This window comes from Agelaius phoeniceus, chromosome 5 (genome assembly GCF_051311805.1).
Source record: "Agelaius phoeniceus isolate bAgePho1 chromosome 5, bAgePho1.hap1, whole genome shotgun sequence".
Taxonomy (NCBI): domain Eukaryota; kingdom Metazoa; phylum Chordata; class Aves; order Passeriformes; family Icteridae; genus Agelaius; species Agelaius phoeniceus.
The window spans coordinates 35,183,678-35,200,044 of NC_135269.1; the positions used below are offsets into that span (position 1 = coordinate 35,183,678).

At 36.4% G+C, this 16,367-nt stretch overlaps 1 protein-coding gene across 5 annotated transcripts in view; it reads right to left on the reverse strand.

The window, feature by feature from the left end:
- The window catches only part of SYT1 (synaptotagmin 1), a 333,663-nt gene that overhangs the window by 155,775 nt on the left and 161,521 nt on the right, over nt 1-16,367 (reverse strand). The window contains exon 1 of one of the 5 annotated variants that reach the window (XM_077178797.1): nt 5,828-5,831. The exons of the other annotated variants lie outside the window; for them this stretch is intronic. The gene's annotated coding sequence lies outside the window, so the exon portion shown is untranslated. Of the gene's footprint in view, nt 1-5,827; nt 5,832-16,367 lie in introns of those variants that run through there. 5 annotated transcript variants of the gene reach the window in all.

Genomic DNA, 16,367 nt, shown 5'->3' on the forward strand with positions numbered 1-16,367 from the left:
GAAATCTAATAACTGCCTATCTTGGTCATCTCTGGAATCACTTTTGCCAAAGCACAACAGATACATACTTATATAGAATGCTTTCCCACAATAAACAGAACAGATTTACAGAGGAAGCCTGCATCAGCTGTGATTAACAGGATCTGCAATGCCAAGAATTCAAATTACTGCCTTTGTCAGCAGGTTGCTGGACACAAAGACAGGTGTCAAGAGTTGTAAGGACCCCCAGTTAAATGGCCTAATTTTGTGTAAACTCTTCATGTTATTTTATCTGTTTCTCTACAGCAGAACCTAATGAGTTGCAGATAGCAGCTACAGCACTGAACCAAGACACAGCTCCCACTTGCCTATACAGATAAAGCATTTTGAAGATAATCAGGGAGGAATAATTTCTTTGAATGCCATTCAGCTATGGAATCCCACCATAAGCACTGTTTATTTTCATCTTTGGTCTTAGTGGCATGCAGGTTAAAAGCTGTACTTCTTAGATAAGATGCACTTCCTTGTCCCCTAAGCTGTGCTCAATAATTATTATTTAAAGTGTTGCTCAAGAACATGAAATTCCAAAATGAATTTCATTTTACTTGGAAATAGTTCATTTAAACTTTCATGGACCCCATAAAATACTATCAACTTTTGTAAGAAATTTCATACACATGATAGCGGCATAATTAGTAATTATTATTGTGTGTTGCCTTTTTTTCATATAGCTTCAATAGTCCTTAGATAGACTAATATTTTAACCAGACCTCTTAGAGCACGGAGGACTTAAAGAGTGATATTTATCTCACCTGATTTTAGATACTAAGCCTGATCTAACAGCAGACTAGGAAGAAAAACACATTGAAAAAAGACACGTACAGAGGAAAATTTACAAAATTGTATCTGTTTTTTGAATATATTTATATGATGTCTTACTTCTATAGATCTAGAATTAGGTAAGATGAATTCAATGATGGCAAGTTTGTGAGATGCTATGCACTGAAGTAATGATTGCCCAAAAAGATGGAGGTGAGTGAGTTTTATGAGAATATTAAGTGAGGAAGAATCTTCTGTAAGAAACCTGGAGCTATTTCATAAACATATAAACAGAAAAGGTAAATTTCCATTGGCTTAAATTATTTTATGTATAGCTTTAGTATCAACCTCAAGGAAGAAAAATGGAAAAATATAAAGTTCAGTATTTTTTATTTTGCATATTGTTGCATTTAGACCATAGCATATATAAATATATATGTGTGTGAATGTATATATATATATACACATAAAAGTTTTAAAGATTCATTTTATTTGGTTAGAAAGAGAATGAAAAGGAATGGGTTTTTTCCATGCATTTGGTGTTTGGAAGCATTCACTGTAATTGAATCCATGTGAAAAACTGGGTTCCTATTTACCAGTTTCATTTATATGAAAATGACCACCTGCTACGGTAATGAAAAAGTCAGTATGTTAAAACTTGAGAAATATCTTTTTATGAGCTATTCCTTCACTATCCTTACAAATACCACAGAAGGGTAATAAAAGCTATTTTTCATGTTTTCTTCTTTAAGTTTGAAAAGAAGATAAGAACCCTTAACATAAAACAATACTCTAGTAAGAATGGGAAAGAATGATTTGACCCCAGTATCCCATCACCTCCTCAAAACAAAACAAATAAAACACAATAAGTTTTTGGCTACCACTAAAGCAATTCCCTACTTTGTATTCAAGAGCTGTAATGCTTTCATATAGCCCCAGATATGAGAAACTGAGAAATGGCCAAGAAATCTACCTCATTCCCTATTGCCACATAATCCTATGGAAGTATATGAAATCCTTGGTTGAACACTATTGCCTTAGTTATCAATCTGTCATCTGTGAACCCTCTTCTGCTCACCTATTACTTGCTATCCTAAGATAGCTATGTTAATACCTATTACAGCTAATATAGTTCTGTTCTGGAAGAAAGTCTTTTACACTAGAGATACTATGGCTATCTGTACTTACAGGATTGCAATTATGTTTCAGTAGAAATAGTGTAACAACAGTCCTGATTTGAAGGAAAGGAAGCCAAGGGAATATTGCCAAGCATTATACTTGTTCCTAGCCTTTGGAATTAATTCTGATCCTCTCTCTAGTTTACAGGGGACATTACATGCCATTTGTTCAAACACATTCCACAAACTCCTAAGTATAGCAGAGCATGTGGCATTTCAAAATTTAGAATTTTGGAAATATTTCTTCTTTTTTTTAATATATATTGAAAATGCTTTTCCAACTTTAAAAACAAAGATTATGCAGAGGTTGGTGAATTTAAACAAAAAAGGTGGTTATCACAGGATTTCTAAAAAGATGAAACACAGACATGCTGTATTTTAAATTTTTCATTAGCTATCTGGAGATGACTATAGCCAATACTTCTTAAAAAGGAAATTTCAATAGGGAATCCAAACACATTTGGGAGATTTAGGGTTGAAGAAGCTTATAGCAGCAGCAAAATCACTGGCATGTGTTTTACACATAAGAACTGAATCTCAAGTTGGTTATAAAAAGTAACAGACTAGATGTATGGAAATGCTTTAAAAATAAAATCAAGTAATTACCCAGAAAGTAAGGCTAAAAGGTGGCCCTACCAGAATTTAGGGCTCACAAAATATGCGATACTTTTCTCATAAAAGAAATCTGCTCAGAAAAGAAAGCACGAGATTTCTCATAAAAGAAATCTCCTCGTGCTATCGTTATTAGAACCATTTAAGCTTCTAAACAGTTCAGTGGCTTAGGATAAAAATGTGTGGAATTTAAGCAGTTAATCAAAGTTTGACTTTAATTTTTCCTATGAGGACATGGAAATTTTCAATTTCCATTTGGTCCCGTCTTCATTTTGTAGAGCTCTTCTATGTTCTGAAGAGACACAGTAATATTCTCATTCCATGGAGCATTTGTGTAATCTCCTGCAGCCACAACCAGGTAGTGGATTATTCCACTAAAAGAACCAACCCTGAAAATCAGAACATCCTTCTGAAACAGTGATCATTTGACTCGGTCACTCTTCCAAGCACATCCCACTGAGGCACCAAAGTAATCACCAGCCACCAATCCAAGAAATCAGGTTCAAAGTCACAGAGGCACTTGTTATAGTTGAACTTTAGGAAATCTGAAGTCTAGACAGGGTGTATCTTATTTTTAACAACCTGCCACTTCTACAACCTGTTCCCTAACAAGAATTTGCTGAAATAAACATAAAAGTTTCCTATTGCCTTCAATTAACTTTTTATCAAGCTTTAGCTACTTCCTCTTATCCTCACCCTCCTACTCACCTTCCCAATATATGTATCTCATCCTTCTGCTCTATTTTGCTGCTTCCAATTAGTTGTGCTTTCTATCCCACTGACTCTCCTCTGTTGACTCTTCAGACTGATTTTTTTCATTCTCTTTTCTTTCTTGCAAACTTTACTTCTCTTATGAGAAGTACTCATACTTTTTACTCTCTTTACTTCCCTTATGAGTCATGTGTTAATCACAATCTCCTTACCACATCCATTACTTAAACACCTTGCTATGACCACCTGAAAAGAAAAGCACTGGTGAGACCATATCTGGAGTACTGTGTCCAGTTCTGTGCTTCCCAGTTCAGGAGAGACATGGACACACCGCAATGTTCCCGGAGAACAGACAGGAAGACCATAAAAGGACTGGAGCATCTGTCATCTGAGGAGAGCCTGTGAGAGCTGGGACTGTGCTCTGCAGGAGCTACAGCTGCTCCATCCCAGTGAGCAGCAAGCCAGAAAAAATGCCAGGAGGCTGGCATGGATGAAAAAGGAGCTTCCAGCAAAACTCAAACGCAAAAAAATGAAGCATGGAGAGGTCAAAAACAGAGAGGACACTTGGGAGAAATACAGAGATTCTAGCTGTTCTAGAACATGCAGAGATGCAGTTAGGAAAGTGAAAGCCTACCTGGAACTGAACCTGGCAAAGAACAAGAAAAACTTGCCTAAGTATGCAATGACAAAAGGAAGACTAGGGAAATGTGAGCCTGCTGTTAAGTGTGCCAAGGGACCTAGTGACACAGGGCATAGTAAAGGCTGAGGTACTTGATATCATCTGCACCTCAGTCTCTACTAGGAACACTGGCCTTCTGCAACTCCAGGCCCTTGACACCACAGGGAAAACGTGGAACAAGAAAATGTACTCTTGGCAGAAGATGATCAGGCCAGGAAATACTGTTGTCCTTGATGGTACACACCCACAAAGGCTGAGGGAGCGGCCTGCTGCCATTTCTAGGCTACTCTTGATAATCTTGAAGCACTGTGGAGCAACTGGGAGAAGCATCCGAAGACTGGAGGGAAGGAAACACCACTTCAAACTTTAACAATGGCAGGAAGGAGGACCCAAGGAACTACAGACTTGTTAGCCTCACCTCTATCCCTGCAAAGGTGACAGAGCACGTAATCCTGGAAATGATTTTCAGGCACATAAAGGACAAGAAGAACTGGGAGTAGTCAGAATGGAGAAATCTTGCTTAACCAACCTGACAACCTCCTATAATTAAATGCCAGGCTTTGTAGATGAGAGGACAGTTGTGGCTATTACCAACTTTGACTTCAGTAAGGCTTTTAACATTGTCTCCTGCAAAATGCTCCCAGAGAAGCTGATGAAGGAGGAGCTAGACAAGCAGGCAGTGAGGTGGACTGAAGAGCCAGGCACAGGAGGCAGTGATCAGCAGTACACAGTCTGCTCACTCATGGTTGTACCCCAGGGGTCAAAAGTGTCTGGTCCTGTTTGACACCTCCATGAATGGTCTGGAGGAAGGGGCACAGTGCTATCCTCAGCACATCAGCAGTCTGCTGAGAGAAAGCATTTCAAACAGAAAGTGGTAAAAGGACAGCAGGTAAACAATAACATATTCTTCTGAAACTCCCACTCCTAGAGCTGACTGCTATCATCTGTTACTTCTTTTGTCTAATTTTAGATTGCAAATACTTCAGGGCGTGGATGACATTTTTTATTTGCCTAAGACGTGAACAACAGCTACACATTAACTATATAAATGATTAATAATGATAACAGCAGCACCCCAACAGCAAAATACAGCTCTGTCTCCACCTTCCATTTAATAATCAAATAGTCTGAAATAGAAAATCAAATAGGCAATATAGGAGTAAACATTTTTATTAATTTTGTTACTGTTCCCTACAATAGTTATCTGGATATAATGGAGAGTATTTTCCACCCCAATAATGATACACAAAGGTTAAAAAAATATGGAAAGAGATCCCAAATGTCACAAATTCAAAAACAACTTGACTTGTTCTGCTGAATAAAAAGGTTTTCTAATTCATAAGTTCAGATAGAAAATGTTAATAAAAACAGAACCCAGTCAAGTCAAATAAAATAAGGAAATAAATAGGGATTTTGCTTCAGGCAGCTTGAATCTGATTTAAGCAGCACTCTTGGAAGAATCCAGCTGTTGTTTACTGAAATGTAAAATAGTGTACTTATTCTTTTATGTGACAGCATTCATGATTCTTCAAATCATGAAGTAACATATTTCTTCTCATCAACAATAATCATTTTATGTACAGTTACTAATCTGACCAATTACCTGAAAGCTAATTACTCAGGGTTTACAGAATGAGATAGCTAACCCAATGTATTTTGATTTTAATTACTGGTATTTAATAAGGAGTACTGCCAAATACATCCATAACATTAATGTTTTACAGCAGCATTACAGATATTTTGTTAGTGATTGAACCAGACTATGATCATCTTTGTTTTATAGCCTCAGAGATCAATCTAATTTTAGCGAGTGCAGAGCTGGACTATGGAAATTACAGTGTATTATTCATGTTCACAATTTACCTCTTTTCTCTGTATGTACACTGAAGTTTCACACTGAGACACTGTAATTCTCTCAAGACAGCAGGATAACCCAGGAGGTTCAAATTGATGCAGTATTAAGAAAAAAAAAAGACAGAGCCTTCCCCAGCAACACAGCTTGTGGCAAGTTTCAACAGGGACTTACTCAGCCCAGATCAAGTCAGCCCTCAGAGTTACAAAAGCTGCAAACCCCATCTGTGCTTCTGCCTAATAAATCTTTAAAAACATGTAGTCTATCCCCACTTACAGTGCCTCATTTTTATAGGGAATTAATAAAAAGCCTAGTGCTACTAGAGAAAACACTTTCTATATCACTGTGCTAAATGATGTTCTATGTAATTGACTATATTTTATATTCTATATTATCACACTATACATTCAGTGCAATTCTGTGCTGCCTATAAAAGCTAAAAAGGTCAAAAGAGAGGGATACATTCCCACAATCCATGCTAAAACGTTTATTTCAGTCTCACGGACTCCAAGCTTTCACAAGTACTTTAAGAGGAGACTGGAAAGAATTTGCTGCCCACTCACGATGATGTCTCATAAAAGGTTCTTCAAAAACGGATCAAAGGCTGTAATTTCCATGCCATTTCTGTCCAATTTCCTTTTCTCTTATGTTTTCATTTTTGAAATGGCTATGATTGCAATCCACTTTTGCCCACACAGCACTGCAGGTCTAAATGAACCATTTATCACAAACTTTTTGTCTTTTGGCTGCTCGTGATTTTATTTCCTTTGCAATTTTTTAATTTCATTTTTTGGTACTACTTACACTGCATTGCAATTACCTTCATAATTATACCTGCAGCGATTTATGCTTTCCTGCACCCAGATGCAGTATTGAGACTTCTGATCCTACCCAACTGCACTTTATTATTTATGTTAATTTTAACTCCTCCTCCATCACCAAAAAGAATTTCATATGGATCTTTCCACAGGAAGAGCTTTTCTTTTTGCCCTTTCCACAGCACACAGAGAATGCTGATGTCTTGTATTGCTTTTGCTGAATGCTATGGCCTTACATCTGAACCTCACATATTTTTCTTTTTAAATTTATTTATTTTAAAAAAAGTCTGAGATAATGAAGTTTAGCCTATATTCAATTGAATCTCATTATCTCACTAGACAGCATGTCATACTTTGCATAACAATTGTGTTGCTCTTCTTTAATATAAAATTGTACCAGTCACAAGTAGACAGGTTCCCCATCATTTATCTAAATATGCTTCACTTGCTTCTGATTTACAAAAAAAACCCCAAAAGCTAAATATAAGTTCTTATGACTCAGTTTAACCAACAAATGATCTTTCAAAATAGATTTTAAAACCCTCTCATCTTTTAGTTTTTCTGAGTTAGGAAAGAAATTTCAAAATTCATAGTCATCTAGCTACTTATAAAAAAAGCCAAAGACAGATACATTTCATTTCAGTATTTACTGTTTTCCTCCAACTTCCCCTCTCTCTTCCAAAAATTAACCTTTAATAATAATGTTATTTATTACAGCTCAGCCATACAAAGAGATTAAATATTTTTTCAAGGATAAATTTTATTGCTACACTTTTCTTCAAATTTATCTTTCAATATAAGACAATATGCAAAAGAAATTTGTTTCATATTTAATGGTCTTCAAGTGAGAAAAATATGCTATACATAACCATTAGGAATGATTAAGTGAGACAGAAAATAAAATAATAAATACAGCAATACTAAGAAGTTCCTGCAGACTAGTGATACACAGCTGGAATACCTGATCGTTTTGGTGCCAGTGTTCCCATCACCAAGTCTAGAACCCCACAATATTTAAACTCCATTTAGCCTGAGAAGGCTAAATGTAATTGTGGCTGTAATTCTCATATTTGAAGGCAAAAGAATAACTAACTATATATAAAAATAAATATGTACCCCTGTTCATAAATGTATGCTTGTTTACACAGCCTAATAAAAACTCAGAACACATGTTAAAAAATCTGTGCTTACTACTAAAGTTGTAAACAAGGAGCAAAAGTTCCCCCTGAACTTTTATGGATGGATCTGTTTCACATTTGGCCAGACTGATACAGCACAAAACCTGATGTCCCATCTGGTGAGATGGTGGAAATCAATGGATGCCTTATTTAACTTTTACACAGATGCACCCACTTCGCACATAGCTTATGACCAAAGCTACAAGCAAACAACAGTATATGACCACATAAACTACAATTCATATGAAAATAAATGGGCAAGAACAGATATCAGATAAAATATTAAACTTACTGTTGTTTTAATATAGAATTTTCCCATAAGCAAGGATTCTTGTTACTTCATAACAGAATGAACAAAGTGATGGAAATTATTTGAGCTACTTTGATTTGGAGGCAGGAGATGTGCACTACTGGTACTATTTTACAAGAATTAGCTGAAAGACTTCTCTGAGATATCCATCCTGGTGAAAAGGAGGCTCATGGAGAGTGCTCATTGCTTTCTACAACTACCTGAAAGGAGGCTGTGGCCAGGTGAGGGTCAATCTGTTATCCCACATAACAAGCAACAGGATGAGATAAAATTACCTCAAGGTGTGCCAGTGAAGTTAAGGTTGCAGAGTAGGAAAAAGTTTGTCCACTGAAAGGATGGTCAAGGATTGGCACAGGCTGCTCAGGGAACAGGTGGAATCACCATCCCTGGAAGTGTTAAAAAAATGTAGATGTGCCAGTTAAGGACATGATTTACTGGTGAACATGGTGATGCCAGGTTAATGGTGGGACTCAAGTCTTTTCCAACTGTAACAACTTCATAGTTCAGCAACAATGAACAGGCAAACAAAATTACAAGAGGAATAAAAAATAAACTTTCAAATGAGAGAAACGTTCTGCAGGACAAAAAAGAAAGACCTTCTGTAGAATTCTGTGCAATGCAGAAAGTGGTAAACAAGTATTTTTACTGGGTCTCAATGCTTCCAAAATCAGCATAACAGCCATGAAAGTAGGTAACTTAAAGGAAACAAACCCTTCACTGTTTTTTTTTTACCTATTTTAACCAAGGGAAATTATGAGTAGAAATACTAGATGTTTTTTCTAGTTTCCTCTTACATTTTTTATCTAAAAACCTTCAGGCCACATTCTACCATCAGAAATACCACTAGAACACATAAAATGAAATATGACATTGATTATCAATAGAACAAATCCAGATTTATACATACATAACTCAGAGAAAAATCTATCACAGTATATTACATATTATTTGGTGAAGAATGAGAAGTTCATATGACTTTCTGTAACACTGCATTCTTTTCAAAGAATAATTAAAATAAGCAATCAGTGCAATAACACTTACTAAAGTGACATGAGAAGCTGCCCCGATTCACCCTAAGAAAGAAATCCCAAGTAAGCAAGAGTTAATTTAAGATGGTTATTTTGGATTCTTTCAATGTTGGGGAGACCAGCCTTTGTTCCACAGCAATTGTCAAAATCTCTATTACTAGGAATGTGACTTTTCCTCCTAGATTACTATGAACCATATTGACATAAGCATTTAGGAATTGCTAATATCTACTAAATCTAGATTTTAAAATGCCTTGTGAGCCTGAGCTTTAATGTGTTTTCTCTCATCAGATTAATTTCAGTTTTCCCAGCTCTTATGATTCTTGTTCACCTTTTTGTGGACAAAGATAAAGCTAAGTGATGTTTTGCCCTCTTGATTTTCAAGACAAAAAGACCAACATGATGGCTACAGTTTCAACAATAATGGTTTTGATTTCTGTCTGAGCCTATAGGTCACAAGGAGATTATAATGGTAGAGATATTTTCTTATTAAGAAAAAAAAAATCATAATCAGTAATTAGTTACTGTATCACAGTAAAAAGAAAATTAAAAGTAAAATAAATTATTATTATTTTTTGCAAGTTTTAACATAATAACAGCTCTTCTTTTCCTGCCACGTGTGATGCCAACTTTTAAACAGGAAAAAATACTGAAAATGCAGCATACAGGACAGTGTAATATGTAACAGAAAAAGGCCATTCAGTTTAACACACACAAAAGTATAGGTGCACACACAGCTGCTGCTTCTTACACGGGAAATAAACACTTAGTACAAATATCACTTAGTACAAAATTCATGTAACAAACCTGGTTTAAGATGCCATATCTATTTGAAGGTACAGTAAAATGTATTTCAAATAACTTATTCCACAGTGAAGGATGTCATCAACTGAGGAGTATGTAAGCAAGCTGTATGATTAGCTTTTTGTGTCTTGTACCCAAATCTGCTTTCATAGGCTGCATTTGCCCTAGGTGTACAAAGGCATACATTGATATGGACCAGTGGTCCTTGCAACTTTGTTGCATGCCATCTTTCACCACCAAGGCCAAAGAAAACTTTTATACTTCCTTCTATGTCTGATGTGACCACTACAAGTAAATATATTAAAATATGTTTCACTGTATGCAGATGGAAACATTTTCAAATTTAATTGATAGAAAAAAATACTGAACAAAAAAGCCTTCCAACAACAGTTCACAGACATTTCAATGGAATTCTAATTCTCACAATAGTCATGATTAAAAGTGTGATGAGAATGAAACTAACCTCACAATGGGATTACAAATGAGCTGAATGGTCAGTAATGGGAGATTGTTACACAGTCATGTTCCTAGGTTTCTGTGGGATTTTTCACCCAAGTTTCACCAATGTAGCTGTATTTGATTGATTGCAATTTTCTCAATTTCTAAGCTTTGTTCCAGAAAGCAACATTTTGTTCCAGTCATCTTAGCAAGTGGCACAATGTTCTTTGGCATAAGATATTAATAAAAAGTCATGCTGCCTGTCTCTCTTGGTTGGTCACACCAAGGTTGATTTTTGGAAGCATTCAATTACATTGGCAGTCACATCTGTATTTAAATTTGAAATAATCGTCTGAAAACAAATACAACTATGGGGGGGGGGGGAAGCCAAATTTAGATCATTTACATTGGGACCATTTACATTTCATGTCTTCCCTCAGCACATCACACTCTGCCCTCAAGGTCTATGCAGAAGTAAGAGAAAGACTTTTGGTTCACTTTTCGTTCCTTGGTGGCATCTTCAGCCACAACCTGAGTTTAGATTCTGACCTGGCCTCCCATACAGACCCTGTTTGAAGTTCTACCAAGAAGCTTTGTGAGTGACCTAGCACTGACTTCCCAGGTGACAAACCTGCCCACCACTGCTGCTTGCTACTCACTGAAAAATGATCCTGAAGGGCTTTCCTGGGGTTTTAAAATAAGCACAGCAACTCAGGATTACTGCATACTGTTTGAAACAGAATTTCACCCTTTCTGCAAACAATGCTGCTCACGTCTCACAAGACAGCTACTGGAGCACATTCAAGGGCATTCCCCAAGAAACAATATGCTAATTCCCTATCTCCAGCTAAGCTGGGTCCTGGTGCACATCCAAATACAACTTAAAATTGATGACACTGACTGCATAATATAATGACCTATATTGACAAGGTAATACATTATTACCATATAAAAACAGAACACATATTAGTAAAATTGCCATGGAGTACAAAGCTATACTAGAGATTTACTACAGTATCAGTCCAAAGCTGATTTTAGTCAACACGTTTCTTAGGCACAACTTTGTTTAACTAATAAAACTTGGAGATATTACCATTTTAATATCAAAGAAGACACAAAATCTCCAGCTTACCAATTTTATTATAGATCTGCAGCAAATTCATAATTCCACATTATAAATACTGGGGTAAAGCATTAGCCTATTTTTGGCTGATTTTATTCTCTTCTGAAACTTGTCTCTATGTGTCATATTTAAGCTCACCTGTATTTTATATGAATGCTTATTGAACACTCTTGCATAGGTATGAATATGCAGAAACACAAAAAACAGTAGACAAGGTACTTTAATGGAGAAAAGTCATTTCTTTTCTTCAGGAAACTACACATTCCTATGCATAGGGATAAAAATAATGTAAGCTGTAGGACTAGCAAAGCATGCAAGACAAGCGTAGAAAAGTACAGTGCAATGTAAGGACTCAGCAGAGAACTTCTGGAAACTGAGCATGTTCCTTCAGTGAAGAGGCACAGCTCATTTTCATGCAAATCACTCACCCTATGGTCAAACCTAACTAGCAATCCCACAGCTGACACCAGAACAAAGAACAATAATTTATCTCTGGTAAAAACTACAGCTGTGTCTTCTAAATTATTTTATAATTTGCCAGGCATTCAGTTATAAGTAAAAAAAAATAAAAAAAATTCATTACTGCTAGAAGGAAATACATTGACTCCTGGGGTACCTGTCTTGACCACTAGTGTTTGAGGGGGCAGTCCCAAAGCTATGGCTCTGTGGTTTAAGAAAATGGATGGAGAGGCAAAAACTGCCTCAAGAGAATATGTATTTCATGAGGTAAGCTGAGGCAACAGAGAAATGGGCATGATTTTGGATATACAAGATCAAAAGGAGAAGGGGGAGAGCTGTAAGGAACTGACCTGATTGAAGGGCTTATTGGTACTTTCCACAAACTTTCTCCAATCTCCTCAACATTCAGGGGCTCCTGCTATGAAATAGTTCTGCTTATTAGTACAGCTCTGAACTACCCATCTTCTTTTGTTACCTTATCTATATGTTAGATTAATAAAATGTTCACAGGAAGTCCCAGAGTTTTGAGAACTGGTGAGCACACCAGATGGAGAAACTAAATTCTTCTGATCTTGGTGTCAGGGAACTGTAAGGCTACAGACAGAAACATGAAGATAAATGAAGGACAAATGAACAGGCAAAGAACATCAACTAACATTAATAATTTCTGTATCTATTGACAAACATTTGACAGAGGCAAGGATGGGGCGATACTTCTTTTTTGTTCTGGAAATATTACATAATGAAATATTACATACATAAAAAAGGTCTTAGGATTTTGTACACTCTTGGTTCCTGCCCTGTACACACCCACACTCACTACACCATGGACACCTGTGCCGAGTTAACCTGGGCCCTACAGATGTATGTAATTCTTTGCAATTCCACATCACTTTTTAGGAGAACTGATGAATGGCTTGGACCACCCTGTCAGCCTACAAACATGAGATACACACTTGATGAAGTCTCTTTTTTCCTTTTTAATTCGGACAGGAAGGAGAGTGAAATGCTGTGAGAAGCCAGATACTAAGTGGAACAGAGCCATGCACTCCCAGGGCTGTGCTGACACTTGGGTTGCAGGGAGCCACAATGACATGACACTGCACTGGGACTTGCCATGGGGTGATGAAGTGCAGAAACACGGCCACTTTGAGTGAGAGAGCAGGCTGCTCACTGCTGTCTGCCACTATGTTTGAAAGGAAAGCTGTGTGCTCTTTCTCATCCCTGGGATGGGCACTCCCTTTCACACCACAGTTGAAATTTTGTTTCAAACTGCAAAGGTGCATTACTGTCCTTCTCACTCAAGCAAAACATCTACCACTGTGAATCAAAAATGTAACTCAGATCATAGATTCCAGTGTTCACCTTTTCTGTTCTCATTTTTGCCTATATTGGCTCCCTCCATTTTATTATTTTCGATCAGCCTTTTCTTGCAAATAGTCTCATTTTTAATAATACTTCAAGTAAGCAGCTACTTACTACAGTAATTACTTTTTAAAAATTAATACAAAGAAGCCATATGATTAAGAACTTCTTAATTACTTGCAAAGAACAGATACCACAAGAATTAGGGCCTCTTTTATGAGGTATACTGTAGTTGAAGTGAGCAAAGCAGTCTCTGTACCATGTATTTATAGATATATATCATGTGGAATCAGGAAGTCATTCAGTATCTCCTACAGACTGAAAAAGAAGACTTAAAATGAGGTTACTTGACCATATTTGCCCCCACAGTTATAGACAAAATTGAACTTGGCCCTCCACAGCTTTGTGAGAGCCTCAGAGAAGGGCTTTTCATATGGTGCTGATACAGGTTAAGTCTGTTGTTAACCAAAATACTGTTCTGATTTTGTATTTACTGTACATTAGATTTCTCAACCATTCCAGTAGCTTCAAATAGTAGTCTATATCAAAGATTTCACTATTTTTTCAGGAGCTATCATAAGACATTCAAAACATACTGTCTTCTTCCATAGGTTTTATACATCTGAGATATCCATTTATATTCCCTTAAATGCTTGGTCATAGAGTACATGGACAGAACTTTAGTGAGCATCAATGAAAAATGCTGAGAACCTGAAGAGAAAATGAAGGACCCCACAGCATATCCTACAGCTCCATGTGTTCTGTAACAATTCAACTAAGGCAAGTCATTGTGGCTTTTGTAGTTTCTATGCCAGACCTGCAGCTGTGACTGGTGATCCTAACAGAAAACCACTAAGCTTTTCTCTCTCAACTAACACCACCAGCAAAAAAACATCAGAAATACTGTTGCTTTGCACTTTTTATCTGTCTCCTTCACAACAGAATCACCTAAGAAGAACTAAAGAAACTGAAGAAAGTCTTCCATCCTCAGGCAATAAATATCCAATTCTGATACCATCTTATTTTGGGGTACAGAGAATCTGTTAGCTACTCACAGACATGGTTAGGGTAATGAGTGAACTATTTTACTATGCTAATGTTATTTTTATAGTGGTTTATACTCTACTTCTTTTTTAACAAGTCAGATAATTGCTTGAAATGTGCAATTATACGTATGTCTTCTGCAGAACCTGAAATCAAGGGGGGAACATTCAGTAATAACAATGACAGTAAAAAAACTCACTTTGCAGAACTATTTCTTTTTTCTTAAGCATTATCTTTTTGTTTTCTGTTCTTTTTAAGGTGCTCCTTCTTTCTTTCAGTGCTCCTCCTTCATTAAGTTCATGTTCCATAAAGAGAACATACAAAGTAGACAAAGATGCCAATGTTCTCACACATCTACATAAGCAATTTTTATAATTAATGCAGAAACTGCTCAAGCATAAGGTCCACCTGCTGCAGAAGTATAAAAGAGCTGAAAAGCAACCAGATGTGGGCAAGTGTGAATTCTCTCCACATTCCTCACTCTCATATAGCTCCCACCTGTCAGTATCAGCAGAACAGCCAGAGCAAACCTCACACCAGCTTGCACATATGTGATGGCATTATGGCCAGGTGGTGTGAATTCCTACAGTCCCCCTGACATTCCCACCTACTCTCAGCTTCAGCAGAGCCTCAACCTGCCACCAGAGCCAAAATGCTCTCATTAGACCAGTGACATCAGTAGACCAAAGTCCTAACTGTAGCAGGTTTTTACACCAAAAAAATTAACTCAGATAATAAAAAGTAAAATTCTATAAATGATAATTAAGTGTGTTCACCTGATGGATTTTCTTGCCTCAAGGCCAACAGTAATCTGCAGACTGCTCAAATACCTTTTAATTAGTATGACAGGTTAATACTATCAGTCATTTAACTACGCTTTCTTACTTTAGAGCCAAGAAAGTGAGTTGAAAAGTAAAGTCCATACAAATTTGAAACAGTCTTGAATATTTTATTACTTTAGCACATTTACTCACCACAGCCTTTTTGAGATCGTGTTCACTTAACCACTTGAAGAATTCCTACAAAGATCTAAAAGGAGACGGGGCAAAAGAAAATTCCTAACTTATACCTTGCAATATATTCTGGTTCATTTAGAGAGTACTGAAATATGAACACATAGGCACAATCAAATATTACACTGCACAAATCTATTTTTCTCACAGGGTAAATTAAACAAAAACTGCAATGAAAGTATTTTTTAAATGGAGGAGATATATGTACTCTGTAGTTGAAGTCTCTCATTTAAAGAAAATGTTGGCAAATCTCTGTACCATGAACAATAAAATGTAATTTGCTCTTACGGCGGCTATGAGTTCCTCATTTTTCTGTGAATATGCACGGCTTTTTAGAGGTTTATGCAGATACTTGCTATCAAACTATTTAAAATTCATTTTTAAAGCAAAAGCATATTTATAGGCTAAAAATTAAAAACATTAAAGTATTTAATTTCATCTAAAATATGCTTATTCTGATAATCAAAATATATCTGTGAGAGAAGTAAAATGTGTTCAGTTTTGCTCTTCATAACTCCTTCAAATTATTGTTATATTCTGATCAGTAAGAACTCCTAGTGACTTTTAACAGTAACATTGCTGGAAGTAATGTAAATAGTAGTGACTGAAAATGTCCTATTCTAAAGCCACAGGCTAATAACTGCACAGAGAAGCTAATGTCAAATGAGTCTTGCAAAATTACCATGTGTTCCCTAGACACTATGTGGAAAGATTTGATGGGGGATCATCTGCAAAGCTGTAGAGATACTTACCCATAGGAAACTAAACTAAAGTAAATGGAACAAACATTATAGAAGGTGGAGCTGATACTTGCAAAACCCTCTTTGTGAGTGAGCAGACCTCAGATTTAAATTTCTTATTCCTCTTATTCTTGGCTCTGAAAGTGAAGTGCTGAAATTAAAATACTGTGTTTAGTGTCAGTGCTAAAACAGCATGACTTTTCTTGTGATCAGGAGT